At 41.1% G+C, this 15,279-nt stretch overlaps 1 long non-coding RNA gene across 1 annotated transcript; it reads right to left on the bottom strand.

Annotated features, from left to right (window-relative positions):
• Positions 1–8,596: 8,596 nt before the first annotated feature.
• Positions 8,597–9,485, bottom strand: LOC123359394. Its single transcript, XR_006575852.1, has 3 exons — positions 9,459–9,485; positions 8,887–9,009; positions 8,597–8,735 (listed from the first exon to the last, which is right to left on the bottom strand). It is a non-coding gene; the product is annotated as an uncharacterized LOC123359394 (long non-coding RNA).
• Between the last annotated feature and the right edge of the window lie 5,794 nt (positions 9,486–15,279).

Genomic DNA, 15,279 nt, shown 5'->3' with positions numbered 1-15,279 from the left:
CCCTGGTTCATGAATAGGACTAGGGTTTAGGCAGGAGATGGGCACCCGGGTGCCTAAAGTGAGGCAGCAGTGCACGTGCCCAGTGGTAGAAATATAGGCACCTAAGATGAGGTTTAGGAAAACTGGAAAACTTAGGAGCAGAGTGACTTTAGGTGCCCACAGGGTTAGGTGTCAGCCAAGCAGGGCTTTGGTGGATCACAATGGTGCTGAAAAACAGGACCGGAAATTACTTAGTCTGTGGGTACGTCTACACTACCTGCCGGATCGACGGGTAGTGATCGATCAATCCCCAATGGCTCTGCCGTCGACTCTGGAACTCCAGCACGGTGAAAAGCAGAAGCGGAGTCGACGGGGGAGCGGCAGCAGTCAATTCGCTGCCATCCTCACGGCCAGGTAAATTGACCTAAGACACACTGACTTCAGCTACGCTATTTGCGTAGCTGAAGTTGTGTATCTTAGGTCGACCTCCCCCCCCACTGTAGACCTAGCCTCAGTCTCAGCTCCTCAGCTGTACAATGGAATAATGACAACTTCTATACCACACAAGGGTGTTATGAGGATGAACCATGTTAAGGATTGCGAGGTGCTCAGATACTATAGTAATAGGAGCCATATAAATACCTTAAATAGAATTATGCCTGATTTGCACTAGTATAAAAGCAATCAGTCAGGCCACACATGATTTGAGTGTCTTTATTTAGCACTCATCTCCTGGTGTCACTCATCAGTACATTTTTCCTGGGCATTTTGCTAATCTAAGTTTCTGCTCAACAAATCCTTCTTAAATTTGCAAACCTCATCATCTTGGGAGACTTCAACATCTACACAGATGGTGCTTCTGACATGAGAAGAAAGTTTAGGGATCTCATACTCTCTGGATCAACACAGAGCTGCCTAGATCTTCAGGAAGGATATCAATACAAGAAACACCTAAATCATCTGTTCTGGTCAGACCATTTCCTCTTCCAACTAGAAATAAGAACTCTTTCCATTGTAAGCATCACCACAGTCCCATCTCAAAGACTCTTAGGACCCTAAAAAATTCCTAAACTTACTTTAGATATGTCTTCACTACTCTCTTACACACACACACACACACATACACACACACACACTCTCTCTCTCTCTCTCTCTCTCTCTCTCTCTCTCTCTCTGCAGATGAGTGTTCAGCTGGTGTTGATTTGAGGTCTCAGTATACTTACTTTTATGGCTTCTCACGTGGGAAGCAAGTCCTGTTGTGGATTTGTAAATGCGATTGCATTTCTAGCAAGCATAGTCATTGTTGGGGGGAAGGTTTGAGGTCTTGGCCTTACGACATGATATATTCCCCCGCTGCGATCTCACACACCATGCCTCAAAAGTAGACATGGACTTATGGCACAGACCTCTCTATCTGAGGCTGTCCAGAGCAGTGGTGACCAATGGGAGCTGTGGGAAGTGGTGGCCAGCACATCCCTGCAGCCCGCGCTGCTTCCTGCAGCACCTATTGGCTGGAAACGGTGAACCGCAGCCACTGGAAGCTACGGGCAGCCGTACAAATGTAAACAAACTGACTGCCCGCCAGCAGCTTACCCTGACAGGCCGCATGCAGCCCACGGGCCACAGGTTGCTCACCACTGGTCCAGAGCAATGAGTTCTCAGATTTTAATGTCTATCTTGAATTATTTGATGTTAGCCTTCAAAATGTCCTTATATCTGAGGCTGGGTTGACCCTTACAGTGGGTTCCTGTGCACAGTTGACTGCAGAGTATCGCTTTCAGTATATAGAAAACCTCAGTAGGCACCATGCGTTGGACCCAGCAAAACTGAGCCCTGAGTATGCTCTCGATTCCACGGATTTGGCACCTTTCATGGACTTCAGCGTTGGGCATCCTGTCCTACTACTTGATGTTGCAGATGGATCTTGGGCAGTGAAAGTGGAAGCTCTCCAACTGTTTGAAGTGCTGTCGGTATAGAATCCATATCTCGTAGCCGTAGAGGAGTGAGGTGAGAAAAACAGCATGGTAGATTTTTATCTTGGTTCTGAGGCAAAACTCCATGCTCCCTCCAGAGCCTGAAGGTGAGCCTGCCAAATGTCATGCTGGCCTTTGTGAGATGCTGAATAATCTCATCTTCCAACATGGTGTTATTGGAAAGTGTGCAATCCGGATAGCAGAATTCCTGATCGACTTGAGGGGTGAGTTGTCAGTTGTGACAATGGACTCACGGTGCTTGTGATGCTCATGGTCTGGTCCTGGCTGGTACATGACTTCTGTCTTGTTCAGGCTGACTGTGAACCAAAGCATTTTGAGTCCTAGGCAAAGTGATACATGACAAGTATGTGTACAATGACAGCAGTCATCAACAAACAGGAGCTCTCTTAAAAAGCTATTTGATTACCTTGGTGCAGGCGTTGAGTCACTGTAGATAATAGACCACCATCCAATCTAAACTCGATGTGTACCCCTTTGCCAAAGTCCTGGAATGTGAACAAGAGCATGGCTGAAAAAAAACGGTGGCAAAGAGGGCTGGAGCCACTACACATGCTTGTTTGGAGCTGCTGGTGATAGGGAAGGTTTCTGATGAGTCACCACACTCCATCACCCTGGCCATCATGCCATTGTGAAGTGAGTAGATGACAACAATACTCTTCTTCATAAATTTGTGTTCCCAGAGGAGTTTTTCACAGGCACTCACAATTCACTGTGTCAAAAGCCTTGGTCAGAGCAACAAATACCACATATAGGTCCTTATTCTGTTCACAAGCCATCTCTTGTATTTGTTAGGCTGCAAAAATCATGTCCATGGTGCCACAACCAGCACAAAAGCCACTCAGTGACTCTGGATACACCAGGTCCACTAAATGAGAGATGAGCCTGTTGAGGACAACCAGGCAAGGATTTTCCCAGTTACGGACAGCAGTGAGATTCCGCAATGGTTGTCACAGCTTGATATGCTTCTCTTCCTTTTGTACAGATGGACTATGAAAGCATCCTTATACTCCTGGGGCATGGTACCCTGTTCCCATATAGTCTTGAAAAGGCTGGTGAGTTTCCTGCCAGGTGTGCACCTCCACATTTGTACACTTCAGATTGAATGTTCTTGGGTCCGGAGGCTTGCCCCGGTACAGCTGCTTGCTGGCCTTAGTAATCTCGCCTAAAGAAGGGTACGAGGACAGCTCCATCCAGGACAGAACACAGTGGGAGTGAATCAATGGCTTCATCAAACATAGTGGATTGACAGTTCAGGAGACTATCAGTGCTCTGCCCAGTGAGAGAGAATCTTGCCTTTCTCTGTGAGCAGCCAGTTACCATCTGCTGAGAGTACAGAGACTATACCACTGGAGTGAGTGAGTGAGTACTTAAAAAAGCTGATTATGGAATATTGCTTAGTTTTTCATGAGCATTGACTAAAGCAAATATATGCATCTCTCTCTCTCTCTCGTGTCAGATTTTATGTTTTGGTCTTTTTTGACATATAATCCTAGCACAAACAAAATCAGGATAGTACAAATCTAACAACTAGCACTTTCACTTTCACTGGTTACCACCATCAGGGAAGGAATAACAGCCTGTATCATCAGATTACGTGGGTACCTTCAGAGAGACAGCATGGTAGAAATCACTGCATTAAGCCTTAAATAATACAAACACATAACCTCACACTGATTCACTAACCCAACAATCAAATGAGATCTTCAGCAGTCACTGATGAGCACACAGTGTACCTCAGGAGTCTCTCTCTGTGCACACAAAATGGTTTTAAGACAACTGTGCTCCGTCAACAGTAGGCCACTGCATGTCAGCCTAGACCTTCCGGCTGCTTTAATTTATGTTGATTATGTATGGTAACAAGGAGCCACGCCAGTGTTTGGGGATTACTTGCGCACTGGAACCCTCCATCCCACCATGCCTTCTTTCTCCAGGCCACAGTCTTGATGCCAGCCACACAGTGTGTGGATTTGCTATCTGCCATCAGATTTATGGCCACTTTGCACTCTTGGAACTGTACAAAGCCATCTTAACTCAAGGGAGAATCTAAGCTAATGTATGTAAATTTCTTTGTTTAAACAATTCCGTCACTATTTGCATATTCTTTGCCCCTCTTTTCTATGATAAAATGATGAAAAGCAAAGGTAGGGTCATAAACTGACATCACTTATTGCCGCATATATTTTACCAGATTTTGATAAGTGTACTTGTACTATACACATTATAATGTAATGTTTTATTAAATATATGTTACAAGATTTACAGTCTTGGAATACAATATAGCAAGGTGTTTTAAAAGAAATGTTTATAGAAATCATTTTTATAACAGTATCAAAAAGACATTATCATCACATCATTTAAATATACAGTATGAAAGGCACACTTCCTATCAAAAAAATAAGGCAATTAACTAGCTGTAAACAAAATTCAGTCTAAATCAAAACTTAAAATCACATTAATTTATGTGTGATTGGACTGAAATAATTTCAGCACCAAATTGCATAACAAGCTACATTTTTTTTTGCCACCTGAGTTGATTTCGGTCAACTTCATATTGAGTTTTTACTTCTACCCAGAGGTATTGCTATCTTCATACTATGAAAAGGGTTTATGTTTTATTTTTTAATTCTTTAAAACCTAGAACTAGTGGAGAAAAATCCTTTAACTGTCACCTGAAAAACTGAGCAGAGTCTAGTATGTAATCTTGACTCTAAAGTGAAAATAGGTATAGACGAAACAAACAGTACTTCATTTCATAATATACTTCAGTTTCTCCACAGTTGAAATTCATGGGACAAGTGCAGCCTGTTTCTTCATGTTTATACCACTGTGATATCATGAATCTTGTATGCGAGGTCATACTATAAAAAAGAGAATACCATTAATCTATATGAGGTGCTAGGATATTTGATCATCACGTAAGTTAATTTGTAATTAAGATAAACACCATTAGGTTCATCCTAATTATACTAAAATGCAGATCATTAGGACTGAAATCAATGGAGTTACTCCTACATTAAATCAGTGTAATGTAGTGGAGAGTAAGTCCCAATATGAATATGTTAGAATAGAAATGAGCTGTTGCAGGCACTGCCCCTGCAGCTCCCATTGATTGGGATTCCTGGCCAATGGGAGCTGTAGGAGTGGCGTTTGGGGCGGTGGCAGTGTGCAAAGCAGAGGCCCCTGGCTGCCCCTACGCATAGGAGATGGAGCAGAGCCATGCCGCTGCTTCTAGGAGCAGGCCCCCGACCCTGCGCCCCAGCTGGAGCGCCACAACGGAGCAAGCCCCAGACCTCGCTCCCCAGCAGGAGGTCAAGGGCTGGATAAAAACAGCTGGTGGGCTTGCCCACCCCTGATCTAGAAGCTGCTCCCATTGAAGTCAGAATTTTGCCATTGCTTCCAATGCCTATAGGATCAGACTCCTTAGTTCATCTATCAGTTAATGTAAAGTTATCTGCAGTATATTTTCTAGTATTTATCTGGTCTAGTTTAAAATCACAAGCAGAGGGTCTTCCACCATCATTATTATAAAGATATTTTTGTGAAATTCATCTTAACATATCCTTTCCTTAATTTCATTCCATCACTCCTAGTTACCAATTGTTTCACCCTACAATTATTTTTCCTCTTTTGTGTTTACAACCTTAAAGTACTTAGTTATCAAGTCCCTTCCACTGCAACTGGCTATTTAGTCATATTTATTTTGCATTTTTAATGTTTCTTTATAAATCAGCCCTTCCAGTCCCTTGATCCTTCCCTCCCACCCGCCTTCTGAGTACCATGTCTTTCTGGTATAGAGGTACCCAAAACTAAATAGAATATTCCAGTACTCATCTCACAAACGATGTATAAAGAGGAACTATAACCTCCCTTCTTTGTGACATGATGCCCCAAATTGCTGTTCAAGGGGCATCAAAACAACATTTGCTTTTTTTGGCTGCCACAATTTGCTGAAAGATCATATACATCTTATATGCTGTCTACTATCACCCCTTGCCGTATGTCAGCATAACTCATTTCCAGTAATATACAGAAAATCTCTTTTCTTAGTATATCATGGAAGCCTGCAACTGTCCGGGAAGCATTTCATTTTGTTATTATCTAACCCTATTTCCAAAATTATGTGCCTTTGTATTATTTCTCATTTTCACTACTGTTCATAACATGCCTCAATTCCATAGTATTTATGAATGTGATTAGCACACTATTTCCTCTTTCAGATCATTAATGAAGATGTTGAGTCTTCTATAACACTGCATGCTGTCACTTCCTATAGACACTTTCTTATAACTTGACACACTGCTGATTAGCATTAATCTTTGTGTAAAATACTCCAGCTACTCAATCCATGTGAAAGTGATAATTGATAACTGCATTTACCTTAGACCAGTGGGCCCCAACACGGTGCCCATGGGTGCAATGGCGCCCGCCGGGGCATCTAGGTGTGCCCGCGTACTGGCCGGTGGACAAGCATCTGCTGAAATGCCACTGAAAAGTGGTGTTACCAAGAGGTGCCACTGCTGAAATGCCGCTGATTTTCGGTGGTGACGCCTCTTGATGACGCTACTTCGGCGGCATTTCGGAGGATGCTTGTCCGCTGGCCACGGTCCTTAGTGGTTTGTCGTCCAGTGCCCGCCACCCGGAAAACGTTGAAGACCACTGCTTTAGACCATCTGCCTACTAGTTTTGTAAATCCAGTTGCAAAACTGCATGAAGAAGAAAAACTATCTGAAATTCTATTTTTGTTATGAGAAAGTAAATGGAATTAAGTGTTTGGTACCAATATTTAGAGGTTAGTTTGGTTTTAATGGGGACATCGAGGACCAAGTTCTTTTACCCCCTTTACAAATTCTTTGTACAAAAACTGTTTACACAATGCCCTAAAATAGCAGACTAATATTGTACTGTGTATATATACACACACTAAGGTCAAAAATAAGTTTGCAAAATAAGTGAGCAGATTTTACCAACTCACAAGCACTTATTTCCCATTAAATGCAGATGGAGCTTCTGCGTGCTTACCTCTTTGGAATCAAAATATGGATTTAGAAACCTACAGTGAGATTTAGAAAACTAAAGCAAGGTTCTGAAAATCTTAACAGATAAATATCTATCTCGCATAATTTAACTATTTGTCCACAAACACACATCCATTTTTCATGGGAAAACAGTTGATCTGAAGTTTTGGAAGACTAGGTTCCATGAGAAACAAGTTGGTATAAAACTTGATGATGTCCCTTTAATGCCAGTGAACAGTTTTGGGTTGCTTGGCATGACTATAATAAAATGCTCTTCTCTTAAAATTGGGGTCTCATAAAGCTTGCATGGTCTCCTGTAGCATTTCCACTTGTTGCATTTAATCGCAAAATCAAGTTTATTAGTTGACTGGGTTCAATTAACTGCAACTGATAGCCCATGATATTCAAGTTCTCAGCAATTCAGAAGATGCTCCAAAAGCACATTACAAAAGTTAAAGATTTCCACAGACTTTCAGTAAAATATTTAGATCATTCAAGTACTTCAGCCACTGTGGCCATTATCACAGAATGGCCAAAGGAGTCAAAATATTTAAGTCATTCAAAATTTTGAGGGTAAAGTCTCTGGAAATCTAATTTCATGGAGTACAGTTGCAATGTCTTTTCACTGTCAAAAATATACAACTTTGTGTTTCATATTCAGAATTCCACATCTAGCTGATATGGTGTTTTTTCATCTAAAATTCAAATACCTCCATTGTTTCATTCAGAACTTAAATGCTTTTGCTGAAGCAATTAATTAATATATTTTAATAACAGTTCAAAATTAATGAGCAGAAGTGATGGCTGTTCAAACAAACTGTTCATTTTCTTCAAGGAAAATTTTGTGCACTTTTTAAATGTAGGTTGGAACAAGTTTTTTTTTTAATTTAATATTTGTATAGAATAAAAAAAAGCATAAATTAACACCATTCTATACTATGGACCCATCCTTGCTTTGTGCTGGAATCATCACAGGGACAGCTCCCATTCTACTTAGATTAGGTGCAGCTACCTTTGACGGTGGAAAGTTTGGGTTTTGACCAGGAGAACGTTCAAAGTCTTCACTTGGTACTTGATTATATGGAGTCTTGGCATATCCTTCCATATTGGAGGGAGACATTGAACCCAGAGAGGAACGATTGCTGCCTATATAGCTGCGGGCTGTTGAAGTACGACTCTTTGGAGGAGGAACATCCTCTCTGAAAATAGTTAAAAATAAAAATGGTTTAAATCAAGAATGTATTGGTGTTTTGAGAGATTTATAAAATTTCTACTGTTTTTTCTATTACAAAAATAAAAGTGTAAAAAACAGTAATACTGTTTATTACTTTTAAAAAATGTTTCAAATATTTACCACTTTCAGAATCCTTTTTAACTGAACAAAATATTGAAACATCAGAAAATAGGGTACAGGCATATTAATGTATACTACATTAAAAGTATAAGGTTTTAGGCTTAGCTGTCACACTGGCTTAATGTACTGGCTTAGGTCAATGCAGAATTCTAATCAGCCATAATGAATATATTACCCACAAGAAAACATTAAGAGGAAGTTATTTTCTAGTTTCAGATATTACAGTTCAAAGGGTAAAGAAAATGGGCCATTACCTAATCTCATGATGCACTTCTTTTTCATATTTTTTCTCTTTACATTTCTTACAGCAACAGAAGACAAGAAAGGCCAATAAAAAGAGACCCAGAAGAGTTCCAATAACTGCTCCAGCAATTGTGCCAGCTGTATTTATAGCTAGAATAGATTAACACAAATTACTACAATACTGACATTTAACTGAATTTGCATAACTAGAGAATTCTCCATTTACACCTTTTTTTTATTTTTTTAACTCATTCATCAACATTTCTAATTTTGCAGAAACTATTATATAGCAAGTACTTACGGGGAGTGACATTTAGCACAACGAAACAGTCATCAGTGCCAATTCTGTTTGCAGCCACACAACTGTATGTACCAGAGTACTCCTCAGAGACATTTTTCAGAGACAGTTCACCTGTGTCTTTATCTAAAAATATTGAAGAAACTAGTTAAAATTTTCCATTAATGATTATTCAATATTTCAAAAGGTGTTAATCCATTACAACAAATTTTATTTTAAATGTCAGTGTCTTAGTTATTTTGACATCAGTTTGAAAAAAAATGAGTCATTTGTCAAGCTGCAAAGAGCGGTCATATATAATACTATCATTCTTTTATGAATAACTGGAAGCTTATTCCATAGCATTTAATTTCAGTATTCGGTCTTGGTACTTGATACCACTAGTCTGCTGAGAACACTTCCTTGCCAAGAGTGTAAGGGATGTGTCTAACACAGGTAATCTGTGAGGTACCAGATCTTAAGACAGTAAGCCTAGGCATAAAAAAAACCTTAGCATTTCAAGGTAAAATAAAAACATGAAGACAAAGCCTATTATCCATCTTAAATATATTATAATAGCAAAGGATAAACATTACTTAATAACGATGTCGCCGGAAGTTCCTCTGTGCCAGTTATTTTCCTCCAGTTGTAGGACAAGAGTAGGGAACCTTCCTGTGATACACATTTCAGGGTAAGGTCTCTTCCAGTTTCCTGTGATCCTTCAATGTAGCATTTAGTCATTGTTGGCTTTACTAATAAATAAAGTATTATTTAAATTAATTAAAAGTCAGTTATGGTGTCCATTAAAATTTGCTATAAGCTTTAGCAAATAAATCATTTTTCACTGTACAGAACTTGAAATCAGCCTATACTTTTTAACTCTTATGTTTCATACAAAGGGCAAACCAATTTTTGAGCCATTTTCAAGAAATGTTAATTATTTCTACATTTTTGTCCTCCTCCTCCTCCATTCCACTGGGGGAAGAGGGGTATCAATCCTCTAATTTTTGAACACTAAATAATAGGGCTGTCAATTAATCACAGTTAACACCTGCTATTAACTGAAATCAAAACTTAACGGTGTTAATTTTTTTAAACACATTAATCATATACATGTGTGAGGGTGGAAGGCACCAGCAGCAGGTGAGGGCTGGAGCCCCACGCACCAAGAGAGGATGGAACCCCGAGCAAGGCTGAAGCCCAGAGCCCCCACCCCAACCCTCTATTTGAAAATATAGAAAACCCACAAAAATGTAAATAAATGGTATTCTAGTATTGTTTAACAGTGCGATTAAAACTGCGTGTTTTTTTTAATCTCGCGATTGTTTTTAAATCGCTTGACAGCCCAATTTATCCACTTACAATTTAGTATTAGATTATGAATTTATTTTACACAAGCATCTCTTTTATTTTAAGTGTCAAATGTAATATGGCATGTAACAATTTGCCCTCAAAAACATATACAGTGTATAGCATCTGTACAAATTATCTTACCAAGCACAGTCAACTGTATTTTTTGGCTTTCAACTCCCGGAGCTTTCTTCACTCTGCACTGGTATGTGCCTGTGTCTGCTGACTTTAGATTCAGGATATCTATGGAGCCATCACCAGATCTGGGATCAGGATTAGTGAACTGTACCCGTCCATTCATAGCTTCATAGTAATTATTATAAATCCTGTCTACAGAGTACATAATAATCTAAAAGGAAAAGAAAAAACAAGTATTTTCTTCAAACAAATCTGCATAGCAATTTGAATATTTCAAATGAACCACCATTCTATTTCTTTGGAAGATATTTTTTCATGTGTAAAAATAATTCTAACCAGAACAATTAAAAAAACCCATCCAACGCAATTTATCTGATGGAAAATGAATAAACTCTATTAACAGCTGTTTAAAATTGCTGTGTGCTAATACTTACATAAGAACATAAGAAAGGCCGTACCGGGTCAGACCAAAGGTCCATCTAGCCCAGTATTTGTCTACCGACAGTGGCCAATGCCAGGTGCCCCTGAGGGAGTGAACCTAACAGGCAACGATCAAGTGATCTCTCTCCTGCCATCCATCTCCATCCTCTGACAAACAGAGGCTAGGGACACCATTCTTACCCATCCTGGCTAATAGCCATTTATGGACTTAGCCACCATGAATTTATCCAGTTCCCTTTTAAACATTGTTATAGTCCTAGCCTTCACAACCTCCTCAGGTAAGGAGTTCCACAAGTTGACTGTGCGCTGCGTGAAGAAGAACTTCCTTTTATTTGTTTTAAACCTGCTGCCTATTAATTTCATTTGGTGACCCCTAGTTCTTGTATTATGGGAATAAGTAAATAACTTTTCCTTATCCACTTTCTCAACATCACTCATGATTTTATATACCTCTATCATGTCCCCCCTTAGTCTTCTCTTTTCCAAACTGAAGAGTCCTAGCCTCTTTAATCTTTCCTCGTATGGGACCCTCTCTAAACCCCTAATCATTTTAGTTGCCCTTTTCTGAACCTTTTCTAGTGCTAGAATATCTTTTTTGAGGTGAGACCACCACATCTGGGCGTACCATGGATTTATATATTCTCAGTCTTATTCTCTATCCCCTTTTTAATGATTCCTAACATCCTGTTTGCTTTTTTGACCGCCTCTACACACTGCGTGGACATCTTCAGAGAACTATCCACGATAACTCCAAGATCTTTTTCCTGACTCGTTGTAGCTAAATTAGCCCCCATCATGTTGTATGTATAGTTGGGGTTATTTTTTCCAATGTGCATTACTTTACATTTATCCGCATTAAATTTCATTTGCCATTTTGTTGCCCAATCACTTAGTTTTGTGAGATCTTTTTGAAGTTCTTCACAATCTGCTTTGGTCTTAAATATCTTGATTAGTTTAGTATCATCTGCAAACTTTGCCACCTCACTGTTTACCCCTTTCTCCAGATCATTTATGAATAAATTGAATAGGATTGGTCCCAGGACTGACCCTTGGGGAGCACCACTAGTTACCCCTCTCCATTCTGAGAATTTACCATTAATTCCTACCCTTTGTTCCCTGTCCTTTAACCAGTTCTCAATTCATGAAAGGACCTTTCCTTTTATCCCATGACAGCTTAATTTACGTAAGAGCCTTTGGTGAGGGACCTTGTCAAAGGCTTTCTGGAAATCTAAGTACACTATGTCCACCGGATCCCCCTTGTCCACATGTTTGTTGACCCCTTCAAAGAACTCTAATAGATTAGTAAGACACGATTTCCCTTTACAGAAACCATGTTGAATATTGCTCAAGAGTTTATGTTTTTCTATGTGTCTGACAATTTTATTCTTTACTAATGTTTCAACTAATTTGCCCGGTACAGACGTTAGACTTACCAGTCTGTAATTGCCGGGATCACCCCTAGAGCCCTTTTTAAATATTGGCGTTACATTAGCTAACTTCCAGTCATTGGGTACCGAAGCCGATTTAAAGGACAGGTTACAAACCTTGGTTAATAGTTCCGCAACTTCACATTTGAGTTCTTTCAGAACTCTTGGGTGAATGCCATCTGGTCCCGGGGACTTGTTAATGTTGAGTTTATCAATTAATTCCAAAACCTCCTCTAGTGACACTTCAATCTGTGACAGTTCCTCAGATTTGTCACCTACAAAAGCCAGCTCAGGTTTGGGAATCTCCCTAACATCCTCAGCCGTGAAGACTGAAGCAAAGAATCCATTTAGTTTCTCCGCAATGACTTTATCATCTTTAAGCGCTCCTTTTGTATTTTCATCGTCAAGGGGCCCCACTGGTTGTTTAGCAGGCTTCCTGCTTCTGATGTACTTAAAAAACATTTTGTTATTACCTTTGGAGTTTTTGGCTAGCCGTTCTTCAAACTCCTCTTTGGCTTTTCTTATTACACTCTTGCACTTAAGTTGGCAGTGTTTGTGCTCCTTTCTATTTGCCTCACTAGGATTTGACTTCCACTTTTTAAAGGAAGTCTTTTTATCTCTCACTGCTTCTTTTACATGGTTGTTAAGCCACGGTGGCTCTTTTTTAGTTCTTTTACTGTTTTTCTTAATTTGGGGTATATATTGAAGTTGGGCCTTTATTATGGTGTCTTTAAAAAGGGCCCACGCAACTTGCAGGGATTTCACTTTAGTCACTGTACCTTGTAACTTTTGTCTAACTAACCCCCTCATTTTTGTATAGTTCCCCCTTTTGAAATTAAAGGCCACAGTGTTGGGCAGTTGAGATGTTCTTCCCACCACAGGGATGTTGAATGCTATTGTATTATGGTCACTATTTCCAAGCGGTCCTGCTATAGTTACCTCTTGGACCAGCTCCTGCGCTCCACTCAGGATTAAATCTAGAGTCGCCTCTCCCCTTGTGGGTTCCCGTACCAGCTGCTCCATGAAGCAGTCATTTAAAGAATCGAGAAATTTTATCTCTGCATTTCGTCCTGAAGTGAAATGTTCCCAGTCAATATGGGGATAATTGAAATCCCCCACTATTATTGGGCTCTTAATTTTGATAGCCTCTCTAATTTCCCTTAGCATTTCATCATCACTATTACTGTCCTGGTCAGGAGGTCGATAATAGATCCCTACTGTTATATTTTTACTAGAGCATGAAATTTCTATCCATAGAGACTCTATGGAACCTGTGGATTCGCTTAAGATTTTTACTTCATTTGAATCTACACTTTCTTTAACATATAGTGCCACTCCTCCCCCTGCACGGCCTGTCCTGTCCTTCCGATATATTTTGTACCCCGGAATGATTGTGTCCCATTGATTGCTCTCAGTCCACCAGGTTTCTGTGATGCCTATTATATCTATATCCTCCTTGATCACCAGGCACTCTAGTTCACCCATCTTATTATTTAGACTTCCGGCATTTGTGTACAAGCACTTTAAAAACTTGTCCCTGTTTATTAGCCTGCCTTTTTCTGATGTGCCAGATTCTTTTTTATGTGACTGTTTATCATCTGATCCGGCCCTTACATTATACTTCTCATTCCTCTGCTTCCGACTATAACCTGGAGATTCTCTATCATCAGACTCTCCCCTAAGAGAAGTCTGTGTCCTATCCACACGCTCCTCTGCAGCAGTCGGCTTTCCCCCATCTCCTAGTTTAAAAACTGCTCTACAACCTTTTTAATGTTTAGTGCCAGCAGTCTGGTTCCACTTTGGTTTAGGTGGAGCCCATCTCTCCTGTATAGGCTCCTCCCATCCCAGAAGTTCCCCCAGTTCCTAATGAACGTGAACCCCTCCTCTCTACACCATCGTCTCATCCACGCATTGAGACTCTGAAGCTCTGCCTGCCTACCTGGCCCTGCGCGTGGAACTGGGAGCATTTCTGAAAATGCCACCATAGAGGTCCTGGATTTCAGTCTCTTCCCTAGCAGCCTAAATTTGGCTTCCAGGACATCTCTCCTACCCTTCTCTATGTCATTGGTACCTACATGTACCACGACCACCGGCTCCTCCCCAGCACTACACATAAGTCTATCTAGATGCCTCGAGAGATCCGCAACCTTCGCACCAGGCAGGCAAGTCACCATACGGTTCTCCCGGTCATCACAGACCCAGCTATCTACATTTCTAATAATCGAATCTCCCATTACTAACACCTGCCTTTTCCTAGAAACTGGAGTTCCCTCCCCCGGAGAGGCAACCTCAGTGCGAGAGGCAACCCCAGCACCATCTGGAAGGAGGGTCCCAACTACGGGAAGGTTTCCCTCTGCTCCCATCGACTGCTCTACTTCCCTGGGCCCTTCTTCCTCCTCAACAGCACAGGAGCTGTCTAAGCGGAGGTGGGACAATTCTACAGTGTCCCGGAAAGCCTCATCAACATACCTCTCTGCCTCTCTCAGCTCCTCCAGTTCCGCCACCCTGGCCTCCAAAGCCCGTACATGGTCTCTGAGGGCCAGGAGCTCCTTGCACCGACTGCACATATACGCCACCCGCCCACAGGGCAGGTAATCATACATGCGACAGTCAGCGCAATAAACTGGATAGCCCCCACTCTGCTGCTGGGCTTCTGCCTGCATTTTCTCCTAGTTAGTGAAAGGGTGGTTTACGGAAAGTAGTTTTGGACTGTGGTTCGGTTTATAGGTTTTAGGGGGGGCCCACGGGGACGGGGTTAGGGCTGGCGAGGGACTCCCACTCCCTTCCCACTCCCCTTCTAAACTCCCTTGCGAAACTCCCTGTTAGCAGCCCCTGGTCGCTTGTGCGCGGCTTTATAAAGCCCTGGCCTGAGTGAATGCCCCACCCACTGATTAAGGCTCAGCCAATTACCAGAGGCTTCAAGCTTTCAAACCTGCCTCCAACTGCCAGCCAGAGCACACGGTCCCTCAAACAACCAAACAAACAGACTGACAAACACAAGCTCAGCACACAGCAAGTAACCCCCAAACACAAACAAACACACACTACAGACAGTCACTTA

The sequence above is a fragment of the Mauremys mutica genome, unplaced genomic scaffold (assembly GCF_020497125.1).
Source record: "Mauremys mutica isolate MM-2020 ecotype Southern unplaced genomic scaffold, ASM2049712v1 Super-Scaffold_100113, whole genome shotgun sequence".
NCBI classification, from domain to species: domain Eukaryota; kingdom Metazoa; phylum Chordata; order Testudines; family Geoemydidae; genus Mauremys; species Mauremys mutica.
This window is presented reverse-complemented; position numbering and strand designations above follow the sequence as displayed.